The 18,536-nt window shown below is 50.1% G+C and overlaps 1 protein-coding gene across 6 annotated transcripts in view; it reads left to right on the forward strand.

The window, feature by feature from the left end:
• Positions 1–18,536, forward strand: part of HNF1B (HNF1 homeobox B) — a 54,703-nt gene that overhangs the window by 13,610 nt on the left and 22,557 nt on the right. The gene's annotated exons all lie outside the window — the stretch shown is intronic.

Genomic DNA, 18,536 nt, shown 5'->3' on the forward strand with positions numbered 1-18,536 from the left:
ATATTAGACGGAGAGGCTGCCTTATTGGCATGCCAGGTCCACACTGCGGGCAGAGGGGTCACCTCCTCCACCCCTGTCCATATCCTACCCCAGGGCTCTGTCCAGCTCCAGCAGGAGGAGCCCAGGGGCCTCTGGGGAAGGGCCACTCTGTTGACAGTCTCTGCTTGTTCTCTGCCAGAGTTTGGGTGGAAACAGCCACATAAAGTCTTTGCACTGATGAATCAGCCAAAACTCATTGAGTACCTACTGTGTGCCAGGTCCTGGCCTGGATTAGCATGCCTCTGCTGTGGGGTGTGGGTTTATCAGGGTGGAAGCCCTATATGCTGAGTGTTCCATCACACATAGTCTGAAGGCACTTCTCTGCCTGGGGCTTAGTTCTTCCAGGAAAGCTGGCTTCCCAGAATTAGGATGCTTATTGAGGCCGTCATGGTGCCCGTGTAGAAAGAGTATGGCATGGTCTCCCGCCTGCTCTGGGGAAGGGCTTGCAAAAGGAGAACCAAGCACCATTTCCAACTCAGGGTTGGTTCTGAAGTCTGTTGCTTCCTTGCCTGCTGGTTGCTCCACTGCTTGGAGAGCCCTGAGGTCTGGGGCTGGCCTGAGTATTGGGGGGCCCAAGCTTTTGTTCTACTCTGTGCTCCCACCAGGATCTCTGGGAGCCTGAAACTGTCCGGCATAAACCAGGGCCAGGGCTAGGGGCTTCTCTGGATCCAACTCCCATAGAAGGGGAGGCTCAGCCACACGGGGAGTAAGTTTTGGTTACTCTTGAGAGGCAGAGGAGCCCCTGATGGACACTGGTCCGATTGCAGAGTAACCCAGTGCCTTAATGGAAATTCAAAGCAGGGTTCAGAGGGCAGTGGCAAACGGCATGTGGCCGGCACTGAGCAAGACTGGAGCACTTGCCGCCTGCAGTGATCCACGGAGCTGGCTCTGGAGCTGTGGGGGGCGTGGTTGGGGCAAGGGGCATTATTGAGGAGACAATGGCTATTGTGTTGGGACCTGTGATCTCCACACCAAAGTCAGGGAGCCTGCAAACCAAACAAAGGCCCAGCAGCTTTCTGACAAGCTGGGGTTGTGGTGAGGTCACCACAGGGTCGTTAGCTTAGGCCTTCTGTATATGGACAGGAGACTGAGAGGGGCTGGAGGGACAGGGGCAGGTCCTGGAAGCTGAGCAGGGTGGGTGGAAAATACAGTCCCAGAGCCCTCTGAGTGGAGTCCCAGAAGGCATGGCCCACTTGGAGTGGGTTCTCTGGGGTCTCCCTAGATGTTGGCCTTTGAAAAAAATCATGGAATGCTAGAACTGGGCAGAACGTCAAAGAAGGAAACTGAGGCTCAAAAGAAGCAGTGACTTGCCAAAGTTATACAGAGCGATGGTGGCAGATGGGACTGGAACTCAGGCCTGCTGATTCCCACTTGGTACAGCATAGATGCACATGTGTCCCTGCCCACAGGAGCATATTGTCGTCTTGGGAAGACATTGTGCTGGCATGGAGGGCCCAGAACCATCTAGGGACCAAGGCTGTCTTTCAGGGTTTTGTGTGTCTTTCTAGGGAGACTCCTATTTATGGAGCATTAATTATGGGACATTGTATATTTTCAGTGGCTGCCCTTCCCCTCTGCCTTAATTTTCACTCGGGGCTCATCAGGATAGTCCTTTCCATGCCCAGAGAGTGGATGCTCTGGACTTAGTTTTGAAGCCCACATCTAGCCAGCCAGATTGATTCCCATAACTGCAGCGTGACCCAGCCATGTAACTTCTCTGAGTCTGACTTTCCTGTCTGTAAAATCAAGAAGTCAGACCTACCTCATCGGGTCCACGTGAGGATTAAATGAGAGAATGTATAAACACCATCTTTCCCAATAAACTGTAATTGCTATCATTATCACTCTTGTTATTACAGCAATGGGAAGAAGGACCGGCAGCAGAAAATCCATTTCCTTCTAAATTTCACACACTGGGGCATTATTCCTAAGAGGCAGTGACATGTGACCTGGCCCTGGGAGTGGAAGCAGAAGCGGCCACTGGGCTGGGGCCTGGGATGCAGGATGCTGGCATGCATGTCTGTTTCCCCCTCTCAGGTTGCGGGGGTGGGGGGGTGGGGGGGCACGTGAGGTGAAATGGGGCTGCTGGGGAACGCACCCAGGGCTAGGCCGACAGCAGGCTGGAGCCCAGCACTCAGGGAGGGCTACAGTCCAAAGAGCCTCATGGTGCACTTCCTATCATGGGCCCCACGGCCAAGGTACGCTCTCTAACGAACCCCAGAATGTACGTGGGTGTAGAATACAAAACGAGCTCTGTGGAGGCCGAGGAGAGACCAACACCCAGAGTCAGCAGCAGCACCAAACACCCTCCAAGGCTAAGCTGGGGAGACAAGGCCCCCGATCTCCCTTCCCCGCACTCCCTCCCCTCTGAACGCCAGCCTCTGAGCCAGGAGGACTGGAGGCACTTTAGAGACAAATCTTTCCCTTGAACCTTCCTGGAGAGGAGAGCATCCCTTCCCTAACGAGCCACCTTCTCTCCCAGCCACTCTGGGTGTGCTGTGGCCCACTTGCCCACGGTGACCACAGTGTGACCCTGGTCCTGGAATGTCCGGCACAATAGGAGTGGCAGGAGGAGCACTTTGCCTCTGTCAGCGGCTGATTGGTTACAAGGTGCCCTACAAACACGCTGTCAGCAGAATCAGCTGTTTTCGGTGTTGCCCCTCCCGGCTTTACAATCACACACCAGCATGCAGCCCAGGGTTGTCATGGCTTTGTCTCCCTTATGCATGCTTAATTGCCAATTAAGTTGGGGCTTTGAACCAGCCTGGCTGCCGCTGATGGGCCTTCATCTTTCCAGTGAGTGTCACAGGGGCACCCTTTGTTTGCTCTTCTTGGGGGCCTGAAGTTACTGTAGCAGGCTGCAGGCAGCCATTTATCTTCAGCCTGGAAGGCCTTTATCTGCACACACACCCCCCTCCCAGCCCTGCTCTCGCCAGCAGGAGCTGTCCCTGGTTATAGGCCCCATGACAGCCCATTCTGAGGCCATTGAGCAGGCCCGGAGTGATGGCCCCTACCTCCATTCTGGAGTGGAATCAAGAGAAAGGCCCCCAAAAGGTCAGAGAGCAGGGCTGTGGCGAGGAAGGGGACTGGTTGGAGACAGGTGCTTGTATTGATTGGCTCGAGGAGGAGGAGGAGGAGGAAGTTGGTGTGGAATGGAAGCTGGGCTAGCCTTGGCCCAAGCCTTGGGGCCAGGCTGCATGATCTGTGGTGGCCTGGCTCACTGTACCCTTTGCTCCAGCCTGCAGCTGTCTGCGACAGCAAGGGGGGAGCGGAAGGTCTTCATCAGCTTTCATTCAGCCAACACATCACATCCTCACTCTTCTATCATCTTTTGGGAAAGAGATTGAGGCTCATTCTCCCAGAGGTGAGAGGAAACCCTTCCAGAAGAATCTTTGGGTACCCTGATGGACAGCCTCTTTAAGTGGAGACCTTTATTTCTGTGGCTGCTTACTCCTGCTTCTCTTGCCCTTTCTCCAAGCCTAGTGGACTTGATGGTCAGATCAGAGCTTGAAACCCAGAGAATCCTGCCTCCCACCTCCCCCTTGTGGCCTCTCGCATGCCCTACCAAGTCAACCACAAGAGTCCAAAGACTGAGTCTTAGACAAATCAAACTCTGGGCCAGGATACCTGTGTGGTTGCTGCTGCTGCTTTCCCTGATGCTGAAATCTGTAGGACCCAAAGAAATCTCAAAAGTGCCCAACGGAAGGGTTATGGCTAATGTGAATAATCATAACAGCTAGTATTGATTAAATATTTCCTGGGTTCCAGCCCCTGCGCTGAGCGCCTCCATGCATCATCTTATCTAATTCTCATGACAACCTTGTAGGGTAGAAACTTTCTGTACCCATATCCCCATTTTACAATCAACGAAGGTGAAATGTTTGGAATGTAGATAATTTGCCCAAGTTCATATAGTTAGCAAGCAGTAGAGACAGGTTTTGAACTATTACACACTGACCATCTCTTCTGCTTTATGCAGATGCTAAGAACTTTTCAGGCATGGAAACCAACACACACACAATACCCCCACAGTCCCTTCTTTTCCCACATTCTTATTGCTCCCCTCTGAAAGACAAGAGGCTTTAGGAGAGCATGGCCAAGGATGGGGGTCTCCCAGTCTGGCTAGTTTACTGCTTCCCCTGCACCAACTGTTGCCCCTGACCAAGGTAGATTCTGCACTCTGCAGAAAGAGATGTGAGCCCCCTCTTCCACCACCCCATCCCCATCTGGGCAGGGATTTGAACTGCCCTTGCATTCGGCACTGTCTGGGGCACTAAATGCCTTAACAACTTAATGGGGCTTCTGAGACAGCCCGGTCACCTCAGCTCACCTCTGAAGCTCCGCCCCCTCCCCAGGCAGCAGACAAGGGGCGGGGCGTTTATGAGGGTGGTCGTAAAAATATTCATCTCGGCAGCAAAGGTCCCCACAGTAAATAAGCCCTATTGTCCCAAAGTAGCAGCTTATTTCAGTTCAGAAAAGAAACAAATGCCACCTTGAAACATCTGGTGTTTTAGGAAACCCTTTTGTACTGACTGGGAGTCCAGGGGTGGACCTGGCTCCACAGTTCTCCTTCAGAAGGACTTTATCTGACGGCCATTTTATCTGCTGAATTTGAAGGTCATTTTATCTTGCGGTACCACCCCATCGGCTGCCGCTAGATTGAGGAAGACAATCAGGATATTAATGAGATTAAGAGGCCCAGCCTTCAGAGATTCTGCTGGCAACCTCCTCCTGATAGTGGACCGAGCCTGGTCTGCATACAAAGAAACCTGGCTGCTGGGCTGGTGGGGCTCAGAGCTTGTGCACAAAGGAGCCAGGAGATACTGGAGTGCTATCACTGTAGGCAGCCCCGTGGGCCATGCCTAATCCCCCTGAAGGACCCTTAGAAGATTCAAGGACTCCTTGTTGCCTCCAGTCAGCACTGAGGAGGAAGGAAGCTGCCAGTAAACACACAGCCCCTGCCTGCAGGTTATAGAAGTGCCCTTGGAATCTGTTTGTTGAAGGTTTGATGGGAACGGACAGGAACTTGGGGGGAATTAAGCACCAGAGGTACAGAGAGCGGCCAAAATCTGTGCAAGGGCCTTTGAAGCTAGCTGCTCGATGGGAAGGCACAAGATCTGGCATTTTGCCTCTACCCACTTTTCGATGAGAAGTACAAGCACAAATGGGGAAGCTATATATATATATATACACACACACATACATACACACCCACATATATGAAAATTCATATATATATGAATGAAACATAGCCCCAAAATAAGGTCAAATGAAGCATTCAATTGTGGTTATCATCCTAGGAACTCTGGTATAGGGGTTGACAAACTTTTTCTGTAAATAATTTAGGCTTTTTGGGCTGTATAGTCTGTCTTCACAATTACTTGACTCTGCCTTTGTGGGATAAATGTGGCCATGAACCATATGTAAACAAGCGAATGTGGCTGTCTTCCAACAAAACGTTATGTACGGGACTGAGATTCGAATTTCTTTGGCCTGTTTGGACCACAGTTTGCAGACCCCCACTCTAGGATAATGGTTCCCAATACCTTGCCACACTTTAGAATCAACTAGGGAGCTTCTAAAATCCCAATGCCCAGGGGTGCCTGGGTGGCTCAGTTGGTCAAGCATCCAACTCTTGATTTCGGCTCAGGTCATGATTTCACGGTTTATGAGTTCGAGCCCCTCATTGGGCTCTGTGCTTACAGCACAGAGCCTGCTTGGTATTCTGTCTCCCTCCTTCCGTGCCTCTCCCCTGCTTGCTCTCTATCGCTCTCTCAAAATAAAAATAAATGTTAAAAAAAACTTAAAAATCCCATTGCCCAGGCTGTGCCATAGATGCCTGACCATCACCCGGACGTGTGATACAGATTGAAGATAATCTGGGGAAATGCTTTTCTAAATCCAGTGGACGTAGCAACGAGTCATAGACTATGCAGGCAGACCTGAATTCCAACCTCAACTTGGCCTGTGTGACAATGAGCAAATCTCTGGGATCACTAAGCCCCAGTGTTTCAATTTGTAAAACGGGACACCAACTCATGCAGAGGCTATGAGGATTAAATGAGCTGGTGTATGTAAAGCACCCTGGATGTAGCAGGTGCTCATGAATGGTAGCTATTGCCATTCCTTGCAGGGCCTTGTTTTGGGCTTTTATTCTGCCTCTTTCTCTCTGTTCCTCTTGGAGGTTTCTTTCAACCCTGACTTTTGGAGAATTTGAAGGGTTTCCAACTAGACACTCATCTTGGTGTTTGTGGCAGATTAAGTCTGGCTTCTTGTATAATGCAGTTTCTCATTCTTCCAAGAAGGACTGCTCTGTGACATCCATAACACATGTCCAGTGCCATATCCAGTACTATAGGCATTTAGAGCAAAAAAACAGAGCTGGGAAGCGCCAAGGATTGTGGGGAGGAGCGGAGGCTCATGACCATGTAGCAGGAGGTCAGGTTCATAAGATGACCCTGAATTTCCTGTAGGGCATTTTTCTCCTTTAATTTAAGGAGGCTCGAGCACCCTGCTTGTTAGTAATTAGCCCTGGGATCCTGCCAATTAGAGGGGGTGTGGTACTTTCTTGGTGGAAGCCTGATCAGAGAAGCTTAATGGCTTTTGTTCTTAGGAGGGAAGCTCCCCCAAATTTCAGGCACAAGAGCAGTAAGAAGGGGAGGGTGGACACAGCTCCTACAGTGAACGCAGGAAACCTCAGAGGCTCCAGAGGGCTGATTCTCTGGAAGCTGCTTCCCTCAGCCTGTGAGCCTGCATCTGCCTAAGATACGCCTTCCTGTTGCCCTGTGCTCTGGCTTCAGCAGCCCGACAAAAGCACCACTGTGTAAGTTTAGCCACTGAGGAGTCAACCGATGAAGCCCAATCTCTAATGCTTTCAGGAAGTCAAGAACCATCTTTCTCAGAACACACACTCACCTCCCTCCCAAGCTGGAAGAACACCATGCAGATATCTTTAGTGTTTAATGACTCTCCCAGGGAAGTCTCCATCCCCTGAGGCAAGCTGCCTACCAGCAGGCCCTTGCCTGGACTGCACTCAAGAAGGGTGTATCTGGGTAGCAAGGGGTAGCATCCCCAAAGAGGCTTGGGCTTGATCTATGGTTCTTTCACTCTCTGATGGTTACTTGGGCTCTTTGAACCTCAGTGTGTTCATCTATAAAATAGGGATCAGGGATGTGATGTCTGTCTCCTCAGGGCTGATGTGAGGCTTAAGTATGATAAAGGGCCCAGCAACAAGGTGCCTGACAAGGTATTGTTGGGTTGGCTCAGGAGCCCTTAGGGCCTTGAGAGAGAGGAAGAGCTTTGGGTTTCCTTGGGTTCTTGACTAGGGTGTGGCTTGCAGTTTCACCCTGGAAGTTTCCTTTTCCATGAACCCTGCTTCTCATTTGAGACGTCAGAAACCATGAAACCCAAGTATTGGCAAGACCTGTGCTTCTTACACCTCCATCCCAGCCCACATAAAAGGCATCTTGGGAGCTCATTAAAAACACCCACATCTCCCCCACCTATACCTTTTAGAATCAGAACGTGATGTTGGGGGGGGGGGGGCGGCGGGTCAGGCGTGGAAAGTTTCAATAAACTCTCTAAGAAATTTGGATATACAGTCAGGGCTGGACGTCACAAGGCCAGATGGAGCAGGAGGGTCCTGAAGGGGTTGATGATGATCCTGAAGGCCCTTTGCTAAACTAGGAGAGGTGAGGCAGCTGGGGGAAGGGCCCTGGACTAGGATTCAGGAGACCTGAGCCGCGAATGAGAAGGGGTGACCTTGGGCCAATCACCTAACTTCTCAGGGATTCTGGCAAATGAGGGTGTCGGACCTTTCAGCTCTGACAGGTGAATATTTGGAGATTGCATGTAGCATCAAGTGTTGGGGCCCAGGCCCCTGCTGCCTGAAGTAGCAGAGGGACGTTGGTCATTGTGATATCTTATTGTTAAGCTCATCATCTGTCTGTCTCTCGCTCCGTCCCCATTTCAGGAACTGTGTGCTGTTACAATCCTTCCACCTTTATTAGGGACCATTAGAGCTTTACAGCAGCGGCAGATTGGGTGGGGCCAGTCACAATAAACAGATTTATAATGGGTGTAAACGAGACACCTATCACTGCTGAAGGTTAACACTTTCAGGGCCTTTGAGTGGCAGCCTGCATGCCCATTGCCTTCTGGCCCTACCCAAGGCAGGGTGCCGCTTCCTGGTCAGCACCTCTTGGACTGGGTTGGTGATGAAGCCCAGGGAGTTCTTGTTCAGCGAGCGGGGAAAACCTCTGAATAACATCTCCCATTTGTGTCACATCAATTTGCATGGTGGGTACAAAATAGCTGCTTGATTTATCTCAAGATGTTTTACCAATGGAAACAGAAACAAGCCTTCTCCTCCTTCTTGAGAATCTTCCTGCTGGGTGAAGTATAGGGTTTGCATCCCTATATGTCAAAGAAAAAGAAAGAAATCCAGTAAGTCTCATTCTCCCTGTGAGGAAAAGTAGTTCCCGGAGTCTCTAAAACTGTGTATGTATGCTGAGTGGTGGAATTCCAGGCTGTACCCACATCGAAGCCCGAGTTGGCTTTCTTCACCACTATGTCCCCAGTCCATAACCTGTGCCTGGCACATGGTGGACATTCCATTATTTGTGCGCTGACCATATCTATTATAAAGGGCTTCTTGTCCAAAACCTGAATGCATAAATCCCCTATTTTGTAATCTGTTTTTTCAGGTTTAGAGTTAAACTGACAAACTCCATAGTTTGTCTCGTTTTACGTAACATAGTACATATTATGATTTAAAGCATATTTTCCCTTTTCTAGAAACAATGACATCCAGCTCTACTTTCATTGATACTGCTTAACCAAAGTATACAGTGTATACACACACACACACACACACACACACACACACACACACAACCTCCAATATTTAATGTTACCAGGAAGTTTTCAAAGAACATATTATTGGGGTGCCTGGGTGGCTCAGTCAGTTGAGCATCAGACTCTGGATTTCAGCTCAGGTCATGATCCCCGGGTCGTGGGATGGAGCCTGGAGCCCCATGTTGGGCTCTGTGCTAAGCGTGGAGTCTGCTTAAGATTCTCTCTCTTTCCCTCTGCCCCTCTCCCCTGCTCACATGTGCTTGCTTGTTCTCTCTCTCTCTCTCAACATAAAAGAGAGCATATTATTATTCTTTTTCTCTTAATGTTCTACTCGTTTAGTTTACTAGCTTAGTCTACTAGTTTAATTTAGTTCTACTAGTCAGCTTAATGTTCTACTACATTAGTTCCTATTATAATTTCTTACCAGCATGTCTTGGACAAGAAAAGAGCTAGAATAGATCTTCCTGAGTTTATGTTGAGTGAGCCAAGGTCTAGAAAAGAGCCTGGGTTTTTCTTGCAGATCAGAGTCATTTGGAGAGATGGCTCTAAGCAGCTGCCATCCTTGGGGGACTGCTCCCTGAGTGCTTCGCTGGTGCTCCTGTTCAGTGGAAGCCAGTAATCATCCAACCTCCAAAGCCTCAGCCCGATGCCTGGTGCAGCCTGGGACCAGCGTCCGTGAGCTGGTACCCAATGGCTATCTGTCATGCTGCTGCTGCTGCTGCTGCTGCTGCTGCTGCTGGGGGAGCTGCCTCCAACGGTGGTGATGAAGAGGCTGGGGTCTGGCCAGGCAAACTCCCGTAACTGGGCAGCTCTGACACTTGCCAGGCCTCAAAGGATCTTCTCCCCGGGTGTCACTTCCCAGCGGGGCCCTGCTTATGAATGGGTCGCAGTGGAAAACCTCTCCTTTCTAAGGCAATTTTATGAGCCTTTCAGTCACAATACAGATGTCTGTTTTTAGGACCTTACTTTTGTGTGGACACCCAGTGGCTCAGTCTGCTGATGGCTTTATAGCCTTCTTCGTTCCCCAGATCCACTAGAAGCGTCATCGTCCTCCTCGCCAGCCAAGCCCAGGGGCCTTTGTTACAGCTACATTACCCCTCCCTGCAAAGGCTGCCTCTGAGAAAAGAGACCCCAGGAGCCAGACTGCGGCAGGGCTCTGTCTGTCCTCACAGCCTTTAGGCCTAACGATGTCCGCTTTTAACCCTTCTAAGTTTTCACTCCAGCTTCCTTTGGAGAAAAAGGCATTTAAGTGACATTTAGTGTTGCCACAGTAAATTCCCATTAATTGATCCTTCCTCAAAATCAACCCGATGAGCCTCAAGCTGGGTTCTAACAGAGTGAGTCCAAATTCGGGCTTCCCACCCACAGCCCCAAACCTTTAGAAATGCTCAGCCTGTGCCCATGGAAGCACCCATTTCAACACCCCCCCCCCGCCCCCTGCTTAAAGCATCCTAGGTAGTCAGAGTTATGCTCAGGCCCCAAGAAGTCAGGAATGGGTAGGCCCCCTACAGGCACCCCCATTGGCCTTTTTCACCCTAGGTAAAGCACTAACGAGATCCAGGCTGCTTCGTAAGCAATACTCCTCGGTGCACTCACCCTGCGCCTCCAAACACAAAATCACCCCAATGTGTCAGTGCTATTTCTATTTTGATTATATTTTACTCTTGCTTTCTCCTCCTCTCTCACTCCCCCTTCCTCCTTCTTTAAGGGGCATACCTCCCGCTAACCTCAGCAAAATCAGGAGACCTAGAAGAGAAATGTATACCACTGTCGCTTTTGCACCCCTCAGCTCCACAGACCATGTGGAACCTGGTCATCAGTTGCTCATTCCACCAATATTTACCGAGCGCCTCCCACAGGCTAGGCTCTGTGCGAGGTGCTGAGGACACAGGGGAGACCGCAGGCAAGGTCTTGCCCTCGTTGGACTTACATTCCAGTGACAGAGACAGTCAAGAAATGAGTAAACAAAATCATTTCAAACTCCTTGGGGGGTCACGATGGAGGCTCAACCTACCTGGAATCAATTTGGGGCTTACGGGGAAGAAGAAGAAGGGTCGGCTTCAGGACGCCGCTGACTTGCTGGGGGCCCCTTCACAAGAGGTAGTGAAAATAACCTCTTCCTCTTCGAACCTCAGCTTTCCATTCTGTCGAATGGGCACCCGTGACACATTGAGAGCAGGCTGCGTAAAACACTCACAGATGTGAGGGCTTCTCAAGTTCTCGAGTGCCGGCCTGGTTTCTTTCACTTGTAACAGCAGCCTCCGGGCTGAAGGGCTTGTTGCAAAGCATCTGTTTGCCTGCAGAAACGGGCTCTCCAGTAAGGACCAGGCATGCTGGCCGGTTTCTGTGGCCCTCCTACCTCCCCACATGTGTGATTTTCTCAGGTGCACTGTGCAGGTCAACTTCTGTTCTCGGCCAAGATGCTTTTGATGGAAGACGATTTTTTTTCCCCCGTTGGTTACATTTGCTTTGATTTTTATAAGAAAACCAGTTTGTGGGCTTTCCTTAAGTATCACTCAACTTTTACTCCTTGAGTTCAAGAATGTTTACCGTCCCCGCAGGCCTGTCTGTGTTTCTCCTCTTAGGAACTGGGCTCCTAACGCAGCCACCTCGGGTAGAAAGAGATGTGGAATTAAAACCCAGCCCAGTGTTTCAACTGCTTCCGCCTTGCATCAGCTTTTTTCCTCTCAGGCTTTCGGATTTTTAATCTGAACTCTTCGCAAATGTTAATCTTTATCCCCAGAGGGGAGGAAATGAGAATAAGAGCTGGTGGTAGTCCCGTGTTACCAGTGAGGAAACTGAGGCAGCCGTGCTATCTCCTTTATTTAAAGCTTTTATTTCTGGACCTCCCAGTTCACATTCTTTTATCCCAGATGAGCCTCTCAGACGGTCACTAGACTGAATCATTTGCGTGTCTGCCTCTTTTCTCAAGAAAGTGACTCCTCTGTGGGGAGAGGGGGAATGGATTTCTGAGGATAGGTTCCCGGGCCTAATTCTGCCTGGCCCCCTCCCCAGCCGTATGTGTTGGCGTCATAGGAAAGACAGCTCTGTCTACCCGTAATTGATGGGCAGAGTTGTTTCCTTTGGGAGGAGCTTTCTCTGTCGCACGCTCCCGCTTGCCTGGGTTTAAATTCCCAGGTTCTAGACCCAACAGGGTTGGGCTGTGCTCTGCATGAGGTTAGAAACACAGGGGAAGAATGCGTGTGACAGAGCTCTGGCCAGTTGAGTAATGTTTACTCTGTTGGTGGCTGGGACGCTCATTCGCGCTGGCAGAGGTCCATCAGCCGGAGGAACATTCCTGCATTATCAGGGATGGGAGATTGGTTTTGAAATGTCAAGGGTGAAAGGCATCCCACCAGATCCTGGGTGAGGCTCACAGACCCCAGTAAAAAGGACCCCCTCGCTTCAGCACCAAAGGCCACGTGGGGGTAAGCTGAACCTCACGTGGCCCAGGAGGCCACACCTCCCACTTTTCTTCTTGCTAAAAGGAGCGATTCTGGTCATGTTTTCCTGGCTGACGTTGCTCTTCTCTTTGCCTGGCATTTTCTCTCTGAGCAAAACCCGGTGTTTCTCTTATCTTATTTAATTCATTCATTGTTATGGCTTCTGAGGAAGGAAGATCCATATGCCCATCTTGTAGATAAAAATACCAAGACCCGGGGCGCCTGGGTGGCTTGGTCGGTTCTGCGTCCGACTTCGGCTCAGGTCATGATCTCACGGTCCGTGAGTTCGAGCCCCGCGTCAGGCTCTGTGCTGACAGCTCAGAGCCTGGAGCCTGTTTCGGATTCTGTGTCTCCCTCTCTCTCTGCCCTCCCCTATTCATGCTCTGTCTCTCTCTGTCTCAAAAATAAATAAACGTTAAAAAAAAAAAAATACCAAGACCCAAAAGTTGATTGGTCCAGAATCATCAAGGCAGAGAGACAGAAAGAGAGAGGGTATTAGTTTCAAGTGTCTAGTTGCTGGTGTCCTGTTGATTTCTGGAATTGTGGAATTGGGATCTCAGCTGCTTTTAGAAGCTCTAAGAGAGGGGTGCCTGAGTGGCCCTGTCAGTTAAGCATCTGACTTTGGCTCAGGTTATGATCTCATGATTCGTGGGTTCGAGCCTGTGTTGGGCTCTGTGACAGCTCAGAGCCTGGAACCTGCTTCAGATTCTGGATCTCCCTCTCTCTCTCTCTCTGTCCCTTCCCTGCTCGCGCTCTGTCTCTCTCCCCAAAATAAATAAAACATTTAAAAAAATTTTAGAAGCTCTAAGAGGGCTATAGTTCTAAGCCCCTGAAGCACAGGTTTCTGAAAACTCCCCGTGGTTGATTACTCCCTAAGCAGGTCCTCTCTGGGGTCCCTCCCACAAGGCAGTTGTGTCTGTCTTTGAAAACAGATACATGGTCAGTTCTATAGAACCCAACATTCACATCATAAAAACCACTGTGCTCTGTAAAGTAACCCAATAAAAACTATGGGGCTTATGGGGACGAAATGGGGTTAAGGACACAATACTCAAAACTTCTTCAATGACACCCCTTAGAAAGATAAGAATCTAACAAAAACATTAGCCGAGTTTTACACCTGTTACGTGGTTAGGAAATACATAAATGCTGTAGAATGATAAATATGGCCCTTTACCTTGAAAACAGTCCTGCAGTTTGCCTTCGGAAGCAGGCATCAGAAGGGCTGTGGCTTGAGAGTTAATGTGAAGTAGGAGAAGGAGGGTTGTCGGAAATCAGAAGGAAAATTGTAACTCTAGCTGCGGATCAATGTGGCTTATAGCACATGCGGTGAACTGTTGGTAGGTGCTCAGAGTGTGTGTGCATGTGCGCACGCGTGCGCATGCATGTATGTACGTGCACACACGCTAGTATGGTTAGTGTTGTCCTTTGTGGCTCCATTCAGCTGGGTGCCGATTTCTGAATTCCTCAAGTGTGAAATTCATGTTACACTCAGATTATCCCATATTTGTCAGTAGAACTGGAACACATCCACACTTTCAATACCAACATTCCCGCAGGACTGACAGCATTCTCTCCTTCTGCCAGAGGGATGCTCCCTTGTTCTAGAGCATGAATGCTCAAAGCAGCTGAGGGCTCATTCCTTCATTCGGGAAATATTCACAGTCCCAAGACCCTCTGTGAGGCTCCGAGGAAGCAACAATGAGTAAAAAGTCATCCCTTCCTTTAAGAGGGAACAAGAAGTATCCTATTATCAGAACATTATGGTGCAGGGTGTCCGACTCCTACTGTAAGAGTCTTGACTGCATGTAAAATACCAAGGGCGAAGCAGTTAACTATCAGAATGAATCAAAGCGAGTTCCACAGAGGAGATGGCATTTAACCCTCTTAAAAAATGTGGCATGGAGAAGAAGGGAAGAGCTTTCCTGGCAGAGGGAACAGCAGAAGCAAAAGCACAGAGGCAGGAGATGGCAGGGCCAATGTGACGAACGGCAGGTGCTCTGACATGGCTGTATGGGATGTGGTGAGAGATGATACAAATAAGGCGAGCTGGAGTCACAAAGACCCCATTCTGCTAGTCTTGGGTTGGGGTTTTTCCAGAAGACAGCGAAGGGCCATCATAGGTTTCCAAACAGGACAGTGACGTGGTACAAGTTTGTTTGAGAAAGAAATCCTAAGCTCCAGCAGTGAGAAGAGTGCCCTGGAGGTGGTGCTGGTGCAGAAAGTGGAATGTGGAGACGCTGGCTTCTGGAACCCACAAGCTTCTTTCATGTTTTGATGTGTTTGTCACTAGATTCTAGCTGGGATGACGTTTACTGCTTATGCCGTGGTTCATAGGACCACAGATGGGGGCATGGCCAATTAGTGACTTGAGCCAGGAAGAGAGTGGAAGGTACAGGGCCACGTCTAGTGTTGTCATATCTCCTGTGGGGCCTCTGGGGCTGTTAACCTGGCATCTTTGGCATCGTAACCCAGAGCCCTTGTGGTATATTCATTTTCAGAGCTTGCAGTGGTGAAGGAGGAAGGGAATGTGCTCCATTCCCCGAGCACAGTACCTGCCACATGATAGGTACTCAATAAAGTTTTGTAACCTCAGCCTCCTGAAAATGTCTTTTAAACAAAGACAGTCCCAAAGTAGAAGGAATGAGGTATCTTGTGCCAAACACATTCTGGGGACTTTCACAACCACTGACTCGTTCATCTTCTCCCCATGACCCTAAGGGGCAGATACTGTTAACAGCAGAGAAACTGAAGCTTGGGGTGGTTAAGTAACTTCCCCAAGGCCACACAGCTAATCTGTGGTAGAGCCAGGATTCAAACCCAGGTTGCCTGGCTCCAGAGCCTCCTCCACTTTGGTTCTCCTTTGAAGTACCCTTCTGAGTTTGTGAAATACACAAGGACCTGGCCTCTTTCCTTCCTCTGACAAGAACACCTATTTCTGGGGGATCGCCAGTGGATACTTGGTGATACACCTTCCATCCCCTTTAAGGTGGCTACCTGATTATAGCCACCTTCTCTGGGTCCAGAGTGACTGCCAAACTCCTTGGTGGGAGAAGCACCAGTGGGAAAGGTTACAGGTGAATCTGGAGCTGGCAAGCAGCCCCACCAGCTCCCACCACACTCTGCAGTGAGAACAGCACCCCCTCCACACACCCCTAACAGTGGGCAGACCTCTGGCTCAGAGATGAGGAAGCTGAGCTCACCCAGGACACTGATGGCTGAGCTGAGATCAAACAGAGATGATCCCCTGCCTGCCAACCGATGCTGTCCCTTAGCCAGAGGCCTAGGCCCCTGTCTTTCTTTTTTTTTTTCAAACGTTTTTTTTTTTGTTTTTTTTGTTTTTTTTTTTGGGACAGATAGAGACAGAGCATGAACGGGGGAGGGGCAGAGAGAGAGGGAGACACAGAATCGGAAACAGGCTCCAGGCTCTGAGCCATCAGCCCAGAGCCCGACGCAGGGCTCGAACTCACGGACCGCGAGATCGTGACCTGGCTGAAGTCGGACGCTTAACCGACTGCGCCACCCAGGCGCCCCTCTTTTTTTTTTTTAAGTTTATTTATTTATTTATTTTGAGAGAGAGAGAAAGCACAAGTGTGGGGGGGGGGGGAGAGAAAGTGAGAGAGAGAGAGAGAGAGAGAGAATCCCAAGCAAGCTCTACCCTGTTAGTGCAGAGCCAGATGCAGGGCTCAATCTCATGAACCTGAGCTGAAGTCCTACTGTTAACCACCTGAGCCACCCAGGCACCCCAAGGCCCCTCTGTCTTTAAACAGAACAGCTCCACCCTTACATGAAGCTGCGCTGGGGGAGAAAACAAGGTTTGAAAACCACAGCAGCCTTGGGCTACCCTGGCTGGATTCTAACAAATGGCCCTTGACGCTCTTCTGCCAGGCTCCCTCCTAAAGAAGGCTTTGTTTCCTATGGGTATCCTTGGTTAATTATTTTTAAATACATAATTATGTAGCCTGCAGTAGGGGAGAAGCCTCCCTGTGACCCATATTTGATCACCAAAGGACGGGCCCTCTTCCTTTGGCCAAATTAAATAGGCTAAAACCAGAGTCTGTTTGACTTGAGGCTGAATCGATGATGGGGACAGGCTGGGAGGTGAACACACACCTGACTCCCAGCGTTATCACCACTCTCTCAGGAGCAGAGCATCTTGGGGAGGTAAATAGCTGGCCGGGGAGTCAGAGAAAGCAAGAGAAAAACAAGGTGAAGTGCAGTCCCTCCAAAAGGAAAGAACGAGAAAACAGGAGCCAAGCTTGCCTCCCAAGTAGCTTCCAGGGCAAAACACATAAGTGGTTCTTCAGAGTAGGATTCTTGGGGAACTATGCTCCATGGACAGGTCATTCCATTCAGTACTTAGAATCTGCCCTAAGTTGCCTAGAATTCTAGAGTCTTAGGGCAAATATCCTGGGGTCCATCCCCATACTAGCTCCCTCCCGACCCATAGTTACCATTTCTTTAGCATCATGCTAGGAAACTTTTAGATATATTCTCTTATCCAGAAATTGCCCTGTGAAGGAAGTGTTCCCTTCATTTTATGAGAGGAGGTGAAGGCACAGAGAGAGAAGTAATTTTTCCAAGATCGAACATCTCCTAAGGGCAAAGTGGGATTTGAGCCTGAGTTTGTCTAGCTCCTGAGCCCACAGTCTTCCCATTGTCCCTCCTCAGAAAATTCTTCCTATTATTGCTTTGAAACCTGCCTCCCTCTTTTCTGTTGGATCTTCTCTGCCTCCTGAGCTCACAAGGCACAGATCTTTCTTCTATGTCACAACACTGTGAGCTGTTGGATGTATCCTGCCAGGAGCCCAGTGGTAAATGTGAGTGGAGAAAAAAGACCCAGTGTGATCCAATGGGATGAATAGAGGGTAGGAGATAGGAGACACAGGGACTGCAAGATAGGTGTGGAGGACCGCGGGCAGGACTGGGGAGGGGGTGTTGGTTCAGAGGCAGGGGAGCCTTCCTCCTTTTAACCTCATGGCTCCTGTTCCCCCAAAAGTGTGGTGCCCCAGACCAATAACCACCAAATTCCAATTTGCCACCGTCACCCCCACTGACAGCCCCTTGAATCAAAGGATGAGGACAGCAACCAATAGAGGAAGCCCATAGAGCATTCATCAAGCCACTCAGAGTCAAACACGTTGCTCTTGAAGGTTAGAACCCTGCCTTAGCATTTGTTTGTTTTCTTCCCAGCCCTCTTAAGCTCTAGGTCATAACAGCCTTGGGTAATGTCCTTTGGATGATGCCAGAAGACTGGCTTGGGTCTCCTCTTGGCAAGCTTCATCTTAGTGATTTGGAGGCCGCTGGTTATGGCAGCTTGCCTGGCCCCTGGGAAGGGGGGCTTTGTAGCCTCCTTGGGCAGGTGGGGCTCCAGGGGGAAGCAGGAAGCAGGACAGGGGGAAACAGACCAATAGAATCAGTATACTTTATACAGTAATGGTTCGTCTTGGGAAAGCTGGCAAAAGGAGAAGCGTAGCCAGATAGTTGGCCCACCCCTCCAAATAATTGCATGCCCAGAGCACTGGTCTCCCTCTCCTGCAGGTGGAAATAGGGTCCCCCAAGCCTTTTTGTCAAGTCCAAAGTGCAACACAAGAACACAGTCTTTGTAGGCTTTGAGCTTAGGGTGAGATGCCCCAGCTGCCTCCAGCTTTGTCTTTGTCTGTTTCACGGGCACATCTAGCAGGACTTGGACTCTGCAAACTGGGTCCAGGTTACTTGTGCCCCTTCGGTAGCCTTCTCTGCCCAGTGCTTTTCCTTTCCTGAGCACAGACCTCTGTTTTGGTTCCTGAACCAGAGGGAGGGCCAGAGTAGTGAGGCTATAAACATGCTTGGTTCTCCCCTCCCTTGCAGACCTAACTGCAGTGGTTTACTAAAGCATCCACATCCTGCCTGTGTGTGCTGCCTGCCCCACCTCCCGGCAGACTCGCCTTTCCCTGGGCCCTGGAAGTCAGCCAAATGGGACCCCATCAAAGGAATGTGAGTTCCAGAGCCACAGACCCCCAGCTACAGCCCCATCCCTGACCTGTTCTGCCTGTGTGCAACACCCTCCGCCTGCCCACCCCAGCCTCTTGTGCTCAGCCATAATAGTGGTATGCAAAGACCGATGCCTTCCACTCTGGCTCTTACAGGGCTCCCTGGACAAGTGCCTCTTTGTAGGACGGGTCTACTCATGCTTTGCAGCCCCACATTGCCAAGAGA

Source organism: Prionailurus viverrinus, chromosome E1, assembly GCF_022837055.1.
Source record: "Prionailurus viverrinus isolate Anna chromosome E1, UM_Priviv_1.0, whole genome shotgun sequence".
Classification (NCBI taxonomy): Eukaryota; Metazoa; Chordata; class Mammalia; order Carnivora; family Felidae; genus Prionailurus; species Prionailurus viverrinus.